The sequence below is a fragment of the Phocoena sinus genome, chromosome 4 (assembly GCF_008692025.1).
Source record: "Phocoena sinus isolate mPhoSin1 chromosome 4, mPhoSin1.pri, whole genome shotgun sequence".
NCBI lineage: Eukaryota > Metazoa > Chordata > Mammalia > Artiodactyla > Phocoenidae > Phocoena > Phocoena sinus.
In genome coordinates, this window is record NC_045766.1 from 67,376,829 (window position 1) to 67,396,669 (window position 19,841).

A 19,841-nucleotide genomic window follows, 5' to 3' on the forward strand; every position below is an offset into this window, starting at 1 on the left:
AATTAGTTGTAACTGTGCTATCTTTATAATTAAAAATTGGGCCTCTGCCTTAGCTGCAGGAGATGAGGGTCTTTATACATGTTGCCATGGAGGCTTTCTTTTTAGTTTCAAAGTATAACTATCTGAGTCTATCACTTTATATTTTAAAGCTTTTGAAGCTGTAAATAAAAGCCAGCCAAATGACAATCTTTAGAATTACTATTGCCCCTATGTGATATTTAAATATCAACCCTTTAAAACTGCCTCAGAAGCTAAAGTTTATTCTTCTGTCTATACATTTGTGTGTGTGTGTGTGTGTGTGGTACGCGGGCCTCTCACCGCTGCGGCCTCTCCCGCCGCAGAGCACAGGCTCCGGACGTGCAGGCTCAGCGGCCATGGCTCACGGGCCCAGCTGCTCCACAGCATGTGGGATCTTCCCGGACCGGGGCACGAACCCGCGTCCCGCGCATCGGCAGGCGGACCCCCAACCACTGCGCCACCAGGGAAGCCCTGTCTATACCTTACTTTAATCTATCATTGGTAAGATTCTTAGTAAATATAAGGCTATGGCATGCAAGAGTTATCATCATCCCACTTACCACCAGCAATGTAGTCATCACTGCTATCTGACTGGTGAGTGCTCTAGTTTAAAATCCTAATCTGATGGTGTGCTTTCAGTGTCTTTTCTGTTACCAACCAACTTAGACTGGTTTCTCCAAAAGGCAGGCATGAATTATGGGCCTCCATGTAAATAGTTTATTTTTGAACGTGATCCCAAGAAGTAGGAGTGGTAGTGGGAAGGAAGTAAATTTTCATGTTAATCACCACGGTGAGTAGCTAGAGATAGAGAGATCTGGTTCCCTGGAGGAACCAGGTGGAGAGTACTTATTTATTTCTGCTGAATTGCGGAAGAAGGAAGGTATTTTTCCATTGGTTTCCATCCCTCATTGGTTAAAAGCAACTATGCAAGGTTTAACTCCCTCAAAATTTGAGAGTTTTTCCATGTCAGAATGGCTGATGATTTGCTGGCCATTATACCTCAGGCAGTGGAAGAAAAGCTCAGGAAAATAAATGGAGTTATTCCATACAGCTGAGGTGAAGTGACTTACACTTGGATTACACTTGCACACAGTAGGTTGACACAACAAAAACTGAAATAAAAAGGGAAGCTGAAATAACGTAAAGGGAGACACATGTTGAGTCAGTTATACTTGTCATTTAGATAAGAGGTGAAGTATTGTTATCTAAAAGAACATACATTAGAACAGGAATAATTTACTAATTAAGTGAGGATAAGGTCCTGCCTTAGTTTCCTAGGGCTGCTGTAAAACTTACCACAAACTTGGTGGCTTATAATAACACAAGTGTATTCTTTCACAATTCTGGTAACCAGAAGTCCAAAGTTAGATTCACTGGGCTAAATTCAATGTGTCAGCACAGCTGGTTACTTCTGGAGGCTCCAGAGGAGAATATGTTTCCTTGTTTTTGCCAGCTTCTAGAGGCCACCTGTGATTTTTTAATATATGTCCCTGTATTAGAGTTCTGCAGAGAAAGAGATCCAGTAGGCTCAAGAGAGAGGGAGGGAGGAAGAGAGAAAGGTGGTGGGGGAGAGGGAGAGAGAGATTTATTTTAAATAACTTACCTGATACTTCACAGTTTACAAAAAATTTGCATTTGTTCAATCTGAAACCAAATTTTTACCCTGCAAAACTATACTTTAGAAGTGAAGGAGAAATAAAGATTTTCTCAGACAAATAAAAATTGAGGGAATTTCTTGCTTTGCAAGAAATGTTAAAAGAAGTTCTTTAGAGATAAGGAAAATAATATAGGTCAGAAACTCGGATCTACATAAAGAAAAGAGTGAAAGTAATATAGAAACTTTTATTTGTCTTATTTTTAATTGATCAAAGAAAAGAGTCTGTTGAAAATAATAAAAGCAACAATGTATTCAATGATTATAGCTTGTGTGTAACCGAAATGAATGACAGCAATGTTACAGGGGATGGCAGGGAGGAATTAGAATTATTTGTTATAATAATGTACTTGCACTACATATGAAGTGATATAATATTATTTGAAAGTGGACTTAGATTTGCTGTAAATGTATATTGCAAACTCAAGGGCAGTCACTAAAGAAAGTAAACAAAGTATTGATATAACTGATATGCTAAGAAAGGAAAGAAAGTGGAATCCTATTAAATGCTCAGTCAATAGAATCAATGAAATCAAAAGCTGATTCTTTGAAAAGATTGATAAAATGAATAAGCCTATAGCTAAGCTAAGAAAAAAAGGAGATAGATACAGTTACTAATGTTAGGAAGAAAAGAGGAACATCACTACAGATTCCATGGAAATTAAAAAGGAATAAAGGAATTCTATGTTTTTGAAGATTCTGTTGTTACATTCTCTAGCTCAGAGATTCCTTCCTCAGCCATGTCCAGTCTACTGTCATGTCCAGAGCCCATCAAATACCTTCTTTATTTCTAAATAAAGAACATTTTTGATCTCTGAAATTTCTTTTTGATGCTTTCTTGAAAATTCTCTCTGGTTACATTATCCATGTGCTCTTACATGTTGTCTACTGTTTCCATTAGAGCCCTTAGAAATTAAATTAGAAGGCTGACCTAAAGGCATTTGGAGATAGCTATAGCAAGTCCTCTTGAGCCTGTTAAGAACTCTTTCTTCATTTGCTGTAATCTTGTGGATATTGTGGACTCAAACCCCATTGGTGTTTTGGGGTTCTATCTTTCAGGTGGAATTCTTAAAACTTGGGGCACTTGATGTTGGGTCCAAACCAATTGCCCCTCAGAGAGATACTGTGAGTTGTGAATTCCCTCCCAATTACATGTTGCTGTGGTAAGACTGAGGTTGATGGCCAGAATGTGTCTCAGCCTTTCCTCCCATTTCATTTTGAGTATTTTCTTGTTGCTCAATGTATAGAAGTCACTCAGCTAGCTTCTGGATTTTTTTCAGAGGGAACTGCCCCTTGTGTAGCTGTAGATTTGGTGTGTCCATGGGAGTAGGTGAGCTCAGAAGCCTCCTATGTTGAAATTTTGGACTAGAATCACCAATAACGTTTAATACAGTAATCAATTGTCTGCTCATTTTCCATTTTGTAATGTTTTACCTAGGTTTTGCTGTTCATTTTTTTGCATTGAATCCTTTAAAAAATTACACACTTTTTTTTCTGTTACAGTTGTTTTTTTATTTTTTTTATTCAGTCATAAAAATTATAATCTTCCTCATCAGTTCACTCAAAAATTACACTTTTTAAAAACAGAATCCTTATTTATAGAAGCCCACATCATGATTATATATGAATAAATTTAAAATAAAAAATATGACACATTTACTTTTAATTAAATAATCTTTTATTTTTCAAAGTAAATATATAGCATTCTTTTCAAAATTAAGAAAAGATTAAATACATTTTGTATTTTAACAATATATAATAATTGAATTAAAAACTGACAGAGAAATATATAGAGAGTCTTGTTTCAGTCTGAGTTCCACAGAAAGAAGAACCTGAGCTAAAGGGCTTATCTGAAACCATGTTACTGGGAAGTATAATACCAGGTGGCAGGAGTGAGGGAAGAGGTGAGTGAAGCAGACAAAAACAAAAAGCCAATTACTATGACATGCTATTGATTTGGCTGCTACAAAATGCAGTTGATTGCTGATATCCCAGCCACCAGTAAGATGCATAAACTTCATCCCAGGGGAGCCAATCTTGGGGGTGGTGGGGAAGGAGAATTACTCACTAGTTTCTGTTTCCCATTTATCAATGTTTCACCCAAGGATGGACAGTTCTCAGTTGTGCTTCATGGGTGCTTAGCTACTCAAGCCTTCCAATTAACAGGGAGCAGAAAACGAGATATGTGACATAGGTGCCAGGGACAGTGCTATCATAACCCACACAAAGCTGGTACTCATACCAGAGAGTAAAACAGGAAACAAATGAGGCCAAGAAGCTTTGAAGTAGCACATTAAGAGGTATCTTTTATAGGTCTCAAAAATACAGATATTGGTTGTGGGGTTTGTTTCTAACTATACAATAAAAATGTATAAAAAATATTTTGGTGAAAGTTCACATGCAGCACACTCAAACTACATCTACTTAAATATTTACCTCTCTTTACTATTGCCAAAAAGAAAAAAAAAATCAAGGAGACATTTAGTTTGTCCAAAAAAAAATCATTAATCTTTTTACTACCACTTTTCAGCTGAAAAGAGATAATTAATATTCATGGTGAATTATACAAAAGTACTAGCTGAGGGATTCCTGGAATTCATATCTTTTCCATTTAGATGTCTAGTACCAAACTGTCTTGACAGCTGCAAGATGTCAAGATTTGAAGAAAAGTGGTCTGAAAATTTGTTTAACTGGAAGTATGATGGGATTTAATCCCGGTAGTTGAGTGGGTGGGAGGTTCTGCAAATGCTTTGCCATGCAGCAAAGATATCCATACATCCACCTGAAAAAGCTGTTGAATTTAAATTAATGTCCATATTCTTTTCAATCTTTCCCTTACAAGACATCACATACATTTTGCTGAATATCCAAAACTGAAAATACCTCATCTTTGGAAACAAGATTTCTACTTAAAGCCTTTACTTTGTAAATCTTTCAAAGAAGCTTGTTTTCAAAAATATTTAAACAGATCTGCAGATGGCAGAGATTTAACATTTTCATAGATGACACATGGTATTTTCAGTAGGAAAATCTTATGATGATATAGCTCATTTTACATGTAGCATTATGCAGTTATTCTATAAAACCTGTGTGCGAGAAACACCACATTTGCATTTTTTCCCAGATTGACTTAAACCTAGCTCTGAGACCCTATCACCCATGCTAGCAGAGTATCTTGTGTTACTCATGATGGTGTTCATCAAGCTTACTTGGTGTCAGGATAGTGGGAACATGCAGGGTCCTTTTGCTACTGTGGTCACATGGTTAGCTCTGCTCCCTCTGCTATAAGATGTAGCTTTTGAATGTTAGCCTTTTGCCCTTTTTTGCTCAAAGACTATGCCCAATGGCACAACTACTGTTACTCACAAGGAGTGGTACTGAAAAGCCATCCTGCACATACATTGGCCTGACCCTCTCACAGGTATCCAGTCCATTCTCTATGTGGGGTAGAGTGCAAGTTGCCATCACCCCTGAGTCCTCTGACACTTCCACACTCTACGCATAGAGAATCCAACTTTTCCTTCCAGGTCTAGCTGTATCTCTCTCACTGACCAAATAATTGTCTCTTCCCTTTCTTCCCCTTTTGTGAAACTTCGGCATAATTTCTTCCTCAGAGACCCCAATAGGGTTGCTCTTCAACAATTAAAATCCAGAGAAGTTATTAATTTTCCCTAAATGGTAGAAAAGAATCAGACATTATAATTTCAATGGAAGACTTGACACAAAAGTTTCTATATCTTCCCCATAAAATGTTTGTGAGCTATACTTAATGTTCAATTACAGTAACTATTGTTAATTTAGTCTTTCTATAACTTTATTTTTCCGCTAGCCCAAGTCCCTTCCCTCAAATTATTTTAATATATAGCTTTACAGCATAAAGTGGCTTTTATTGAAAGATGCTTCTAACCTTTTCTGTAAAAGTATGGAGTGCAGGGGAGGAAAGATTGCTTAAATAGGTTTTAAAAACAGTTGTACGCCTTTTACATATTTTGAAAAATGTCTCTTAAAGGTAGCCTTTGGTGACTTCTCTTAAAATATGACTAATAAACTCTTCCATTTTATACTTGGTAATTTTTGTTTTCCACGCTCAGTAGTCATTCACACATGATCTCTAACATAAAGTAATTACATGGAACTGCACTAAAACTAGAAGACATCCTGCACTTTGGGGTGGAGCCCCATGAGATAGAGGGGGGATTTTCAATTCATTTTATGTTATATATTCAAATTTCTGTTCAACAGAGGTGCATTTTTCATTTGATAAAATTTAAACTGCAAAGTGAGACATTTTTGAGCTAAAGCAGATCATTCAGTATCAAAAAAGTGGGCAACCACCAAAGAGAATATAGACCATAGACACAGACACAGAAAACTCATGGTAGAAAACAAAGACCTTCATATAGTCATCGCAGACACAACACATCACATACACACAGCCATTAATGTCAAGGCTTATAGAAGAAAAACAAAACCTCCCACAGAAATTATATTTCTACTGCAGAATAAAATCTGAGATATTAATAGACAAAATTTATAAGCTGACTTCTATCTACCAAACCATCTTCACCTTTAGTTCCCTTACTCACTGATATTGAAAGTCAGAGAGATTACATAAATTGTCCAAGCTTACACAGCTTGATGACTGATGGAATAAAGATTTAGCTTAAGGCTTCCCTGGTGGCGCAGTGGTTGAGAGTCTGCCTGCCGATGCAGGGGACACGGGTTCGTGCCCCGGTCCAGGAAGATCCCACATGCCACGGAGTGGCTGGGCCCGTGAGCCATGGCCGCTGAGCTTGCACGTCCGGAGCCTGTGCTCCACAACGGGAGAGGCCACAACAGTGAGAGACCCGCGTACCGCAAAAAAAAAAAAAAAAAAATTTAGCCTAGAACATATTTATGGTAAAAAGTATGTCCTTTGAATTTATGGAAGAGGGAACATTTTCTAAGTGCTGATATTAATACCTTATCCTAGAAATGTTTAAGCAGCAGAGCAGGATGAGGGAGAATCTAAGCTTTACAACTAAGGTTAAACTATAAATAATCTTATTTCCAATGGCATCTGGGTTTACCCCATTATTATTATTATTATTTTGGCTTTCCCCTGCAGCTTGTGGGATCTTAGTTCCCCGACCAGGGATCAAACCTGGGTCCCTGGCAGTGAAAACGCCGAGTTCTAACCAATGGACCACCAGAAAATTCCCTACCCCATTATTGAGAGGGAAGAAACCTTTTGCCTTCTTATCAGATGATGAGTACCTGATCTATCAAATATGGTTAAGTGAAAGCAGGAAAAAAAAACATGAGGAAAACACAAAGACCTAAGGGAAAAACCATGAAAGTTGCTTATCAAAAGGGTAAAATGTATTGAAGAAAGGCATTATCTTTCCAATTCCTCACTATGATTAAGAGGGCTACACTTTATAGTCAAAAGACAACATTAAAAAAATTCTAATTAAACAGTTATCCATCTCATGATTTTAACTTTAAAAAAATTTAACTTAAAATAAAAGACCTTGAGTTGAATCAACCCTGCATATTTGAGCTGTACAGTTTGGTTTTGTTCACTTGCAGTCTCCATCTGGTTGTCAAAGTAAGCTTAGGAAAGTGGCTTATATGGCTTTCCCATCTGGGATCTCTGATACCAGGCCAGCAATCTCCTGGGAGACCTTGCATTGGGTCACAGCCAGATTTAAGGCTGTTATTTTGAGTGCTTAATGTTAAGCTTGAAACCAATAGGAAATTAAGTGAGGTGTGGAACGTCCACAGAACAAGGCCTTCTCCAGTGGGTGAGAAATAGTGCTTAAGAACCCAGATTTCAGAATCAAGCTTTTGATGCTGGATTTAGCTAGTTATCATGTGTTTGACCATTGACAAATCGCTTAATTCCTCTAAACCTCAAGCTCATCACATGCAGTTATTGTAAGAATTAGAGGAAGAAATATAAGTGAAACATTTATCACAATACCTATTACCTAGTAGAGCTCAATAAATATTTACCAATTAACTCTAATTTTTAATGCCAATGGATTGAATATTCAAGTTCATCATCTCTAAATGTATTGTCTAAACAATATTGTAGAAATAACACAAATAAAAGGTAAAGAAACACCCAAAATTTTATTCATCACCTTAAAAGTCAGGCACAAATTCTTATTTTTTTAATTATTAGTATATATATGCTAAGAATATTTATATGGGAAAGTCACACTATATATACAGTTTCATAAGCCAATAAAATTTCAGTTCCATAAGGACAAGGAACATGTTCACTGCTATAAACTCATTGTGTAATACATATTTATTGAGTTGAACTGAACATGAATTTTAAGCATAGTCTCCATAACCATTATTTTAAATGAGTGGACTGTAATTTACTTAACTAAATTCATTATTGATGTAACCATAGTTTCCAGTCTTCAAAAGGTAGTCCTAATTTATAACTGTTATAGATCAATGACTGCCTGTTCATTTTTAGTGCTATCTTTCTCTCTAAATAGTGGCCCAATTTAAATAAAGTATATAATTTTGGTTAACTTTATTATTTTATAAATAATACTGTGATGGACATCTTTTCACATACAGCTTTTACTTCTCCGGCATTATTCCTGTAGGAAGAATTGACAAGATTAGGATTTAGTCAAGTAGGGATATTTCAAAATAAATTGTAAATTCTTCCATTTTTGTGTGATTCTTTTAAGAAAGAAAAATGATAGTCTATTCATTTTCTTATAATTTCTTATTTAATTATGTAATTTCATAAAAGTTTATTGTCACTGTTATTTCTCTACCAATGGATTTTATGATCTATCAAAATCAAGCAAAGCAAAAATATTGTCTATTCTCAATAAACCTTTATTTTACAAGTGGCTTCCAAACTGTGGTTTGATTGATCAATTCACTCAAAAACTCTAATAGGTATTAACTGTTCCACAACATTTCCTTATTTTTATAAATTAAATTAAAATTTCCTATATACTCCCAGCTCAGTAGGATTGTCAAGAAGTTGATTATCAATGTTTAAAGGACAGATTTCCTTCTTTGGCACTTACATGGTCCTAACAAATAGGTACATTTAGAGAAGTCTTAAGAGTCTGGTTATTTTCATCAGTATCATTGTTTCCTTTGGTTTTTCAGGCAGTGTGTTGTGAACTACGAGTTTCATGGTTTTAGTGTTCCTGGAACACAGAGATCCTTAACATTCCCCTAGAGCTGAAATTGTTTGAGCATAGCTTCTAAAGGAAACTGAATGGCTGTTTTCTATCCAGTTTTTAGGGAGATCATGCCTAGCCAGTTTCCAGGGTTACTCCCTGTTTTAGTCAGCTCTGGCAGCTATAACATATTACAACAAACTTGGTAGTTTAAACAACAAACACTTATTTCTTATGGTTCTGGAGCCTGGGAAGTCTAAGATCAAGGTGCTGGCAGATCCAGTGTCTGGTAAAATCCTGCTTTCTCATTTGCAGATGGCTGTATCCTCATATGGTAGAAAGCAGAGAGAGAGGGAGCAAAATCTTCTATCTCTTCTTATAAGAGCACTAATCCCATTCATGTGGTCTCCATCCTAATGACCAATTACATCCCAAAGACACCACCTCTTAATACCATCACAATGAAGGTTAGGATTTCAACAGATGAATTTTGGTGGGATCACAAACCTTCAATCCATAGCACTCTCCTCTTGTCTAGTCCATAGGGCTTCCTTGTGAATAATTCGACCTAATTCCCTCAAGGGCCTAAGCCTTCCAGAACCTGTGCATGTTGCAAATGTCTTCAGAGCAACTCCAATTCCAGTTGGAGTACATAAAACACAAAATACCATTAATTACTCCTAGCGGGGAAGATAGCCTAGAACTAAATAACTCCAGAGCCTACTTAGTCTCTATTCTTGGAGGGTAAAGGGTAGAATAAATGAGAGATGCTTTAATTTTTCTTTGCTGAGATAATAATATTTTAATAATAATAATAGTGATAATAACGTCTTTAATTGATACCAGTTGAATCATTTTTTTCTTTTTCCTTTCCATAGCATAATTATTTGCCAGCTATAAGAAGCTCTGTTAGGTGCTGTGAGGAATTGGATATTTATGTGGGATGGGGGATGGGATCAAGGTAGAACTTGATGAAGTGGCGTTAAGAGAATCATATGCTCTCAAGTAGCTCAGAATCTAGTAGCAAGACAGGTAGCTCAACACGAGTCTAGCGGTTGAGAGCAGGCACTCTGGGTTCAAATCTCAGCTCTGTCACTTACTATCTCTGCTCAAATTAGTTGATGGCTCTATACCTTAATTCTCTCATCTGTAAAATGGTTAATAATGCTCTTCTAGGATTGTTGTGAAGATTGTGTGTTAATATATAATATTATTACTATAATAATAAAAGAACTTAGAAGAATATATGATGCATAATAAGGGTTTAATAAATTTTAGCTATAATTATTAAGAAAAAGCAGACTATAATATGGTATGAAGATCACAAACAATATATTAAAGGAAGATGAAAGAGAGAATTTAGATTCTCATGGGATGAACAGTGATGTTCTCACACAAGAGATGACTTTAAGTTGACCTTTGAAGAACAGATCGAAATCAAACAGGTAGAGATAAGAAGATCATTCCATATGAGAAAAGTGTGAGTACTTAGAAATACATGAGGGTTCTTTTTTGGTATCTTTTGAAAAATATTAGCCTCATATGTGAGGCAAATAGAATGCAAGAGAAGATTTTCAAGTGACGTAGCATGATATTATGTTGGAAACATGAGTTGAGGAAGTTAAAAAGTCTTATATACCAAGTTAAAATATTATGATTTTATCCTCTTAGGTAACAGAACATGATCAGAGGTTTTCTGAGCTAGTAATATAGACTTGCATTTTTTATGGGAACAATGACAGCAATGCTATGTCTGGTTTAGAAGAGAAGGAGACTGAAGACAGGAAGATTTCTGAAAGGGTTTGTGAGTGATGGTGAAGCAGGGAGAGTTAAAGATAAAGGTGACTTTTTGCTTGAGTGACTGAAAGAATATTTACCCTATTAACTGAGCTAAGAAAAGTGCTGTACGCATTGGGAATAATCAGTAAGGGAAGTCTGGCCTGTATGTTTCTACCACTCTAAATTTGGCATCCAGATGGTACCTATTATTATTATTCTTGCTTAACATTTACTGAGGGTCGACAGCAAGCTAAGCCTGGTGTGGAACATTGAAGAGACATGCATATCTCCACATTTACACTCCCACTTCCATCTGGTCCCTTCACTTTGTTGTTGTCATATTTTCTGGGCACTTGTAAGTTGGTCACTGGTTTGTTATTCACTAATAGTTACCACCTACTTGATGGTGAAAATATTGAAAGATTTTTTTAACATCTCTATTGGAGTATAATTGCTTTACAATGGTGTGTCAGTTTCTGCTGTATCACAAAGTGAATCAACTATACATATACATATATCCCCATATTCCCTCCCTCTTGCGTCTCCCTACCAGCCTCCCTATCCCACCCCTCTAGGTGGTCACTAAGCACAGAGCTGATCTCCCTGTACTATGCGGCTGCTTTCCACTAGCTATCTATTTTACATTTGGTAATATATATAAGTACATGCCACTCTCTCACTTCTTCCCAGCTTACCCTTCCCCCTCCCCATATCTTCAAGTCCATTCTCTACGTCTGGGTCTTTATTCCTATCCTGCCCCTAGGTTCTTCAGAACCAGTTTTTTTTTTTTTTTAGATTCCATATATATACGTTAGCATACGGTATCTGTTTTCCTCTTTCTGACTTACTTCACTCTACATTACAGACTCTAGGTCCATCCACCTCACTACAAATAACTCAATTTTGTTCCTTTCTATGGCTGAGTAATATTCCATTGTATATATGTGCCACATCTTCTTTGTCCATTCATCTGTCGATGGACACTTAGGTTGCTTCCATGTCCTGGCTATTGTAAATAGAGCTGCAATGAACATTGTGGTACATGACACTTTTTGAATTATGGTTTTCTCAGGGCATATGCCCAGTAGTGGGATTGCTGGGTAGTATTGTAGTTCTATTGTTAGTTTTTTAAGGAACCTCCATACTGTTCTCCATAGTGGCTGTATCAGTTTACATTCCCACCAGCAATGCAAGAGGGTTCTCTTTTTTCCACACCCTCTCCAGCATTTATTGTTTATAGATTTTTTTGATGATGGCCATTCTGACTGGTGTGAGGTGATAACTCATTGCAGTTTTGACTTGCCTATCTCTAATGATAAGAGATGTTGAGCATTCTTTCATGTGTTTGTTGGTAATCTGTATATCTTCTTTGGAGAAATGTCTATTTAGGTCTTCTGCCCATTTTTGGACTAGGTTGTTTGTTTTTCTGATATTGAGCAGCATGATCTGCTTGTAAATTTTGGAGATTGATCATTTGTCAGTTGCTTCGTTTGCAAATATTTTCTCCCATTCTGAGTGTTGTCTTTTGGTCTTGTTTATGGTTTCCTTTGCTGTGCAAAAGCTTTGAAGTTTCATTCGGTCCCATTTATTTATTTATTTATTTTTAAATTTCCATTTCTCTAGGAGGTGGGTAAAAAAGGATCTTGCTGTGATTTATGCCATAGAGTGTTCGGCCTATGTTTTCCTCTAAGAGTTTTACATTGTCTGGCCTTACATGTAGGTCTTTATTCCATTTTGAGTTTATTTTTGTGTATGGTGTTAGGGAGTGTTCTAATTTCATTGTTTTATAGGTAGCTGTCCAGTTTTCCCAGCACTACTTATTGAAGAGGTTGTCTTTTCTTCATTGTATATTCTTGCATCTTTTATCAAAAGTAAGGTAACCATATTTGCATGGTTAACTCTGGGCTTGCTATCCTGTTCCATTGATCTATATTTCTGTTTTTGTGCCTGTACCAGGCTGTCTTGATTACTGTAGCTTTGTAATATAGTCTGAAGTCAGGGAGCCTGATTCCTCCAGCTCTATTTTTCTTTCTCAAAATTGCTTTGGCTGTTCAGGGTCTTTTGTGTTTCCATGCAAATTGTGAAATTTTTTGTTCTAGTTCTTTGAAAAATGCCACTGGTAGTTTGATAGGGATTGCACTGAATCTGTAGATTGCTTTAGGTAGTATAGTAATTTTCACAATGTTGATTCTTCCAATTCAAGGACATGCTATATCCCTCCATTTGTTTGTATCATCTTTAATTTCTTTCATCAATGTCTTATAATTTTCTTCATACAGGTCTTTTGTCTCCTTAGGTAGGTTTATTCCTAGGTATTTTATTCTTTTTGTTGCAATGGTAAATGGGAGTGTTTCCTTAATTTCTCTTTCAGATTTTTCATCATTAGTGTATAGGAATGCCAGGGATTTCTGTGCATTAATTTTGTATCCTGCTACTTTACCAAATTAATTGATTAGTTCTAGTAGTTTTCTGGAAGCACCTTTAGGGTTCTCTATGTATGGAATCATGTCATCTGCAAACAGTCACATCTTTACTTCTTCTTTTCCATTTTGCAATACTTTAATTTCTTTTTCTTCTCTGATTGTTGTGGCGAAAAATTTCAAAACTATGTTGAATAATAGTGGTAAGAGTGGATAACCTTGTCTTGTTCCTAATCTTAGAAGAAATGATATCAGTTTTTAACCATTGAGAATGATTTTGGCTGTAGGTTTGTCATATATGGCCTTTATTGTGTTGAGGTAAGTTCCCTCTATGCATACTTTCTGGAGCGTTTTTATAATAAATTGGTGTTGAATTTTTTCAAAAGCTTTTTCTGCATCTATTGAGATGATCATATGGGTTTTCTTCTTCAATTTGTTAAAATGGTTTATTACATTGATTGATTTTCGTATATTGAAGGATCCTTGCATTCCTGGGATAAACTGCACTTGAGCATGGTGTATAATCCTTTTAATGTGCTGTTGGATTCTGTTTGCCAGTATTTTGTTGAGGAATTTTGCATCTATGTTCATCAGTGATATTGGCCTGTAGTTTTCTTTCTTTGTGACATATTTGTCTGGTTTTGCTATCAGTGTGATGGTGGGCTCATAGAATGAGTTTGGGAGTGTTCCTTCCTCTGCTATATTTTGGAAGAGTTTGAGAAGGATAGGTGTTAGCTCTTCTCAAAATGTTTGATAGAATTCGCCTGAGAAGCCATCTGGTCCTGGACTTTTGTTTGTTGGAAGATTTTTAATCACAGTCTCAATTTCAGTGCTTCTGATTGGTCTGTTTATATTTTCTATTTCTTCCTGGTTCAGTCTCGGAAGGTTGTGCTTTTCTAAGAATTTGTCCATTTCTTCCAGGCTGTCCATTTTATTGCAAATAGTTACTTGTAGTAAACTTTCATGATCCTTTTTATTTCTGCAGTGTCCATTGTTACTTCTCCTTTTTCATTTCTAATTCTGTTGATTTCCCTTTTTTTTCGTCATGAATCTGGCTAATAGTTTATCAATTTTGTTTATCTTCTCAAAGACCAGCTTTTAGCTTTATTGATGTTTGCTATCATTTCCTTCATCTCTTTTTCATTTACTTCTGATCTGATATTTATAATTTCTTTCCTTCTGCTAACTTTGGGGGGTTTTTGTTCTTTTTTCTCTAATTGCTTTAGTTGTTTATTTGAGATGTTTCTTGTTTCTTGGGGTAGGATTGTATTGCTATAAACTTCCCTCTTAGAAATGCTTTTGCTGCACCCCATAGGTTTTGGGTCATCGTATTTTCATTGTCATATGTTTCTACATATTTTTTGATTTCCTCTTTGATTTCTTCAGTGATATCTTGGTCATTAAGTAGTGTATTGTTTAGTCTCCATGTGTTTGTGTTTTTTTACAGATTTTTTCCTGTAATTGATATCTAATCTCATCGTGTTGTGGTCAGAAAAGATACTTGATATGATTTCAATTTTCTTAAATTTACCATTGCTGAATTTGTGACCCAAGATAGGATCTATGCTGGAGAATGTTTCATGAGCACTTGAGAACAAAGTGTATTCTGTTGTTTTCTGATGGAATGTCCTATAAATATCAATTATGTACATTTTGTTTAATGTATCATTTAAAGCTTGTTTTTCATTATTTATTTGCATTTTGGATGATCTGTCCATTGGTGAAAGTGGGGTGTTAAAGTCCCCTACTATTATTGTATTACTGTCAATTTCCCCTTCTATGTCTATCAGCATTTGCCTTATGTTTTGAGGTGCTCCTATTTTGGGTGCATAAATATTTACAATTGTCATATCTTCTTCTTGGGTTGATCCCTTGATCATTCTGTAGTGTCCTTCTTTGTCTCTTGTAATAGTCTTTAAAGTTTATTTAGTCTGCTATGAGAATTGCTACTCCAGCTTTCTTTTGATTTCCATTTGCATGGGATATCTTTTCCATCCCCTCACTTTCTGTATGTGTCCCTAGGTCTGAAGTGAGACTCTTGTAGACAGCATAGATACAGGTTTTGTTGTTGTATCCATTCAGCCAGTCTATGTCTTTTGGTGGGAGCATTTAATCCATTTACATTTAAGGTGATTATCAATATGTATGTTCCTATTTCCATTTTCTTAATTGTTTTGGGTTTGTTATTGTAGGTCTTTTCCTTCTCTTGTGTTTCCTGCTTAGAGAAGTTCCTTTAACATTTGTTGTAAAGCTGGTTTGGTGGTGCTGAATTCTCTTAGCCTTTGCTTGTCTGTAAAGTTTTTAATTTTTACATCCAATCTGAATGAGATCCTTGCTGGGTACAGTAATCTTGGTTGTAGGTTTTTCCTTTTCATCACTTTAAATATGTCCTGCCACTCCCTTCTGGCTTGCAGAGTTTCTGCTGAAACATCAGCTGTTAACGTTATAGGGATTCCCTTGTACATTATTTGTTGTTTTTCCCTTGCTGCTTTTAATATTTTTTTCTTTGTATTTAATTTTTGATAGTTTGATAAATCTGTGTCTTTGTGTGTTTCTCCTTGGACTTATCCTGTATAGGACTCTCTGCTCTTCCCGGACTTGATTAACTTTTACCTTTCCCATATTAGGGAATTTTTCAACTATAATCTCTTCAAATATTTTCTCAGTCCCTTTATTTCACTTCTTCTTCTGGAACACCTATAATTCAAATGTTGATGCATTTAATGTTGTCCCAGAGGTCTCTAAGACTGTCCTCAATTCTCTTCATTCTTCTTTTTTCTTTATTCTGTTCTGCAGTAGTTGTTTCCACTATTTTACCTTCCTGGTCACTTATCCATTCTTCTGCCTCAGTTATTCTGCTATTGATTCTTTCTAGAGAATTTATCATTTCACTTATTGTGTTGCTCATCATTGTTTGTTTGTTCTTTAGTTCTTCTAGGTCTGTGTTAAATGTTCTTGAATTTTCTCCATTCTATTTCCAAGATTTTGTATCACCTTTACTATCATTACTCTCAATTCTTTTCTGGTAGACTGCCTATTTCCTCTTTATTTGTTTTGTCTGGTGGGTTTTTACCTTGCTCCTTCATATTCTGTGTGTTTCTCTGTCTTCTCATTCTGCTTAACTTATTGTGTTTGGGGTCTCCTTTTTGCAGGCTGCAGGTTTGTAGTCTCCATTGTTTTTGGTGTCTGCCCCCAGTGGGTAAGGTTGGTTCAGTAGGTTGTGTAGGCTTCCTGGTGGAGGGGATTAGTGCCTGTGTTCTGGTGGATGAGGCTGGATCTTGTCTTTCTGGTGGGCAGGACCACGTCCAGTGGTATGTTTCGGGGTGTCTGTGAACTTATTATGATTTTAGGCATCCTCTCTGCTAATGGGTGGGGTTGTGTTCCTTTCTTGCAAATTGTCTGAGATAGGGTATCCAGCACAGTATATTCTGGTCGTTGTACGGAGCTGTGTGTTAGTGTTGAGATGGGGATCTCTGGGAGAGCTTTCTCCTTTTTATATACGTGGAGCCGGGAGGTCTCTGGTGGTCTAATGCCCTGAACTAGGCTCTCCCACCTCAGAGGCATAGGCCTGACACCTGGCAGAAGCACAAAGACCCTGTCAGCCACACAGCTTTTGGGAAGTCTGAGGTCTTCTGCCAGCATTCAGTAGGTGTTTTGTAGGAGTTGTTCCACATGTAGATGTATTTCTGATGTAGCTGTGGGGAGGAAGGTGATCTCCACGTCTTACTCCCCCACCATCCTGAAGGTCTCCTTAATTAGATTAATTAAAATGCCCCTAGGGCTTCCCTGGTGGCGCAGTGGTTGAGAGTCCGCCTGCCGATGCAGGGGACATGGGTTCATGCCCCAGTCTGGGAAGATCCCTCATGCCGTGGAGCGACTGGTCCTGTGAGCCATGGCCACTGAGCTTGCGCGTCCAGAGTCTGTGCTCCGCAACGGGAGAGGCCACAACAGTGAGAGGCCCGTGTACCAAAAAAATTAATTAATTAATTAATTAATTTTAAAAAATGCACCTAAAGTTTCATCATAGAACATGATGATTATGGTTGACTTTTAGTAGTTATCTCATTAATCAGTTTGAGGGAATTTTCTCGATTCCTACTTTGCTAAAACATTATTGTTATTATTTTTAGTTATCAACAAATTTTTAATTTTAGTAATTTTTTATTTATTAAGCTAATCTGAATATTTCTCAAATTTAATGTTAGAATATATAAGTAAATCAATTACTTTTCTATTTGAGTATAATTTCTTTCATGATAAATCCCACTGATTGATGATATAATTCATACATACACACACACACACAGTTGTATTAGATTTACTTATTTAATATATTTATAGTTTATGTTCATATGTAAGAATGTTCTATAATTTTTATATTGTCCTTATCACTGATTTCATAGTTCACCAGGTTTATAAAATTAGTTGTACAAAGTCCCTTTTTTGATTCTCTGCAATATTTACTATAAGAAATATTATACAATTTTATTTTATTAATTTATGCTTTTATCTGTTCTCCCTTCTATGTACTTTAGACTTCTTCTATGGTTCTGTTTCTGGCTTCTTGATTCAAATTTTTAGCTCATTTGTGTTCAGTTTTTCTTGGTTTTGATTATAGAATGTGTTTTGTCTGCTAGCAAGCATTTAAGAGTTTTTAAAATTATTTCATTGATCCTGACAAATATACTCCATGTATGCTTGAAAAGAATTTATATTCTCTTTCTGGCATACATATAATATAATTATATACAATATATACCAATTATATAAATACTAAATGATAAAAATAGCATAAATATGTATATATTTATATATAATTATCTTATATATATATTTATATCATTACTATCTATCTGTGTAATCTACCACAGTGTGATATTGTTAAAGGATAGACCAGTAAATAATAATAGATTCCAGACATAGGATCACATATATGGTTAACCAATTTTCATCAAGGAAGCCAAGGAAATTCAGGATAGTAATTTAAACAAATAATGCCAAAACTATGAGATATTTTTCTACAAAAGAACTCTCAATCCCACCTCGCACTATACAAAGATTAATTAAGTTGAAATGAGTGATAAACATAAATATCAAACTTAAAATTATAAATATTAGAATAAAACATAGAAGAAAATCCTTGTGGCCTTGGGTCAAACAAGAATTTTCTTAGCTACAACACAAAAGTCATGAACCATGATGTTTTGAAAAAATTGATAAATTGGACTTCCTCAAAATTAAAACTTTTGCATTTCAAAAGGCACTCTTTAGAAAATGACAGGATAACTTAAGACTAGGAGACAATATATACAAAATAATTCTCTGATGAGGGACTTGTATTCAGAATATATAAAGACTTGTTTTAACTTAACAAGAAAATAACTAAATTAAAAATGTGCAGAAGATTTGAGCAGAAACTTCATCAAAGATGATGCATAGGTAGTAAGCAAAAACATGAAAAGATGCTCACTATCATTAGTCATTAAGGAAATGCAAATTAAAATCACAATGAAATATTATTACACATGTATTAGAATGACTAAAATAGAACAGACAGTACCAGGTACTGGCAAGTATGTGGAGCAGCTGGAATATTTATACATTGTTGGTGGGAATGCAAACTAGTATAGACATGTTAGAAATCAGTTTTCTCACAAAGTTAGATACTTATCATTTGACTCAGAAATCTCGCTCCTGTGTATTTACTCAAGAGAAAGAAAATACGTGTTCACAAAAAATACTGTATGGGAAATTTTATTGCATGTTGATAATTGCCAAAAACTAGAAACAACGCAAATTTCAACTGTTAAATGGATAAACAAACTGTGGAACACCATGGAAAGGAATTCTATGCAGCAATAAAATGGAAGGATTTACTGATGTATGCAACACATGGATGACTAGCAAATACATGACGCTAAGTGAAAGAAGCCAGATTCAAAAAGCCACAAATTGTATTATTCCATTAACATGATGTTCTGGAAAAATCAAAACTGTAAGTTTTTTTTTTTAATTGCTAACAGCAAATATTTATTCATGATTGAAGCCAAGAAGAATTTATAAATGCATTTTAATACCTTGCTGATAAAATAACATTTCACCTTTTCAAGCTTATAAGGAATACTGGAAGGCTTTGATGTGTATATCTATCTATCTAACAAAAAAAGAACAGTGGTAACCACGGGCTGGATGTGAGAAAAGTAGGTTGACAAAAGAACATTTGAGAATTTTGCAGGGGTGATGCAAATGTTCACTATCTTTAGTGTGCTAGTGGTTACACATCTGCGTGCATTGTTAAAAATCATAGAACTGTACTGGGAAAAAAGAAAAATTAATTGCATATAAATTATAGCCTAATAAACCAGACTTAATTGTTTTAATTTCTTTTTTTTATGGAGGTCTCATACGTATTTGTGGGGCATTTTTCTTGAATGCTTTATATTTTTGTTAGCATTTTAGATAGTATATTTTTTAATTTCAGTGTTGAACCATTTATTAAAGCATAAAGTTAGGGTTTATTTTTATGATATCTGTTAAGTTCCAACAAACCTGCTGAATTCTTACATTATTTTATTTTTCAAATGCTTTTGAATTTTTCTCTGCACACAATTATCTCATTAGTGGATTATAAACATTTTGCTTATTCCTCAAAAATTAAAAAAAAAACAAGGAAAGTAAAGCTCACAGAGTATTTACTTAAGTCCACAGGGCTTGAAAGTGCCAGAACCATAATTCCAACACTGTTCTTTCAAATGTAAATCTCAGCGCATTCTTTAATTCGCGTTTTACTTTTATTATTTAATTGCTTTAATTATTTTATTT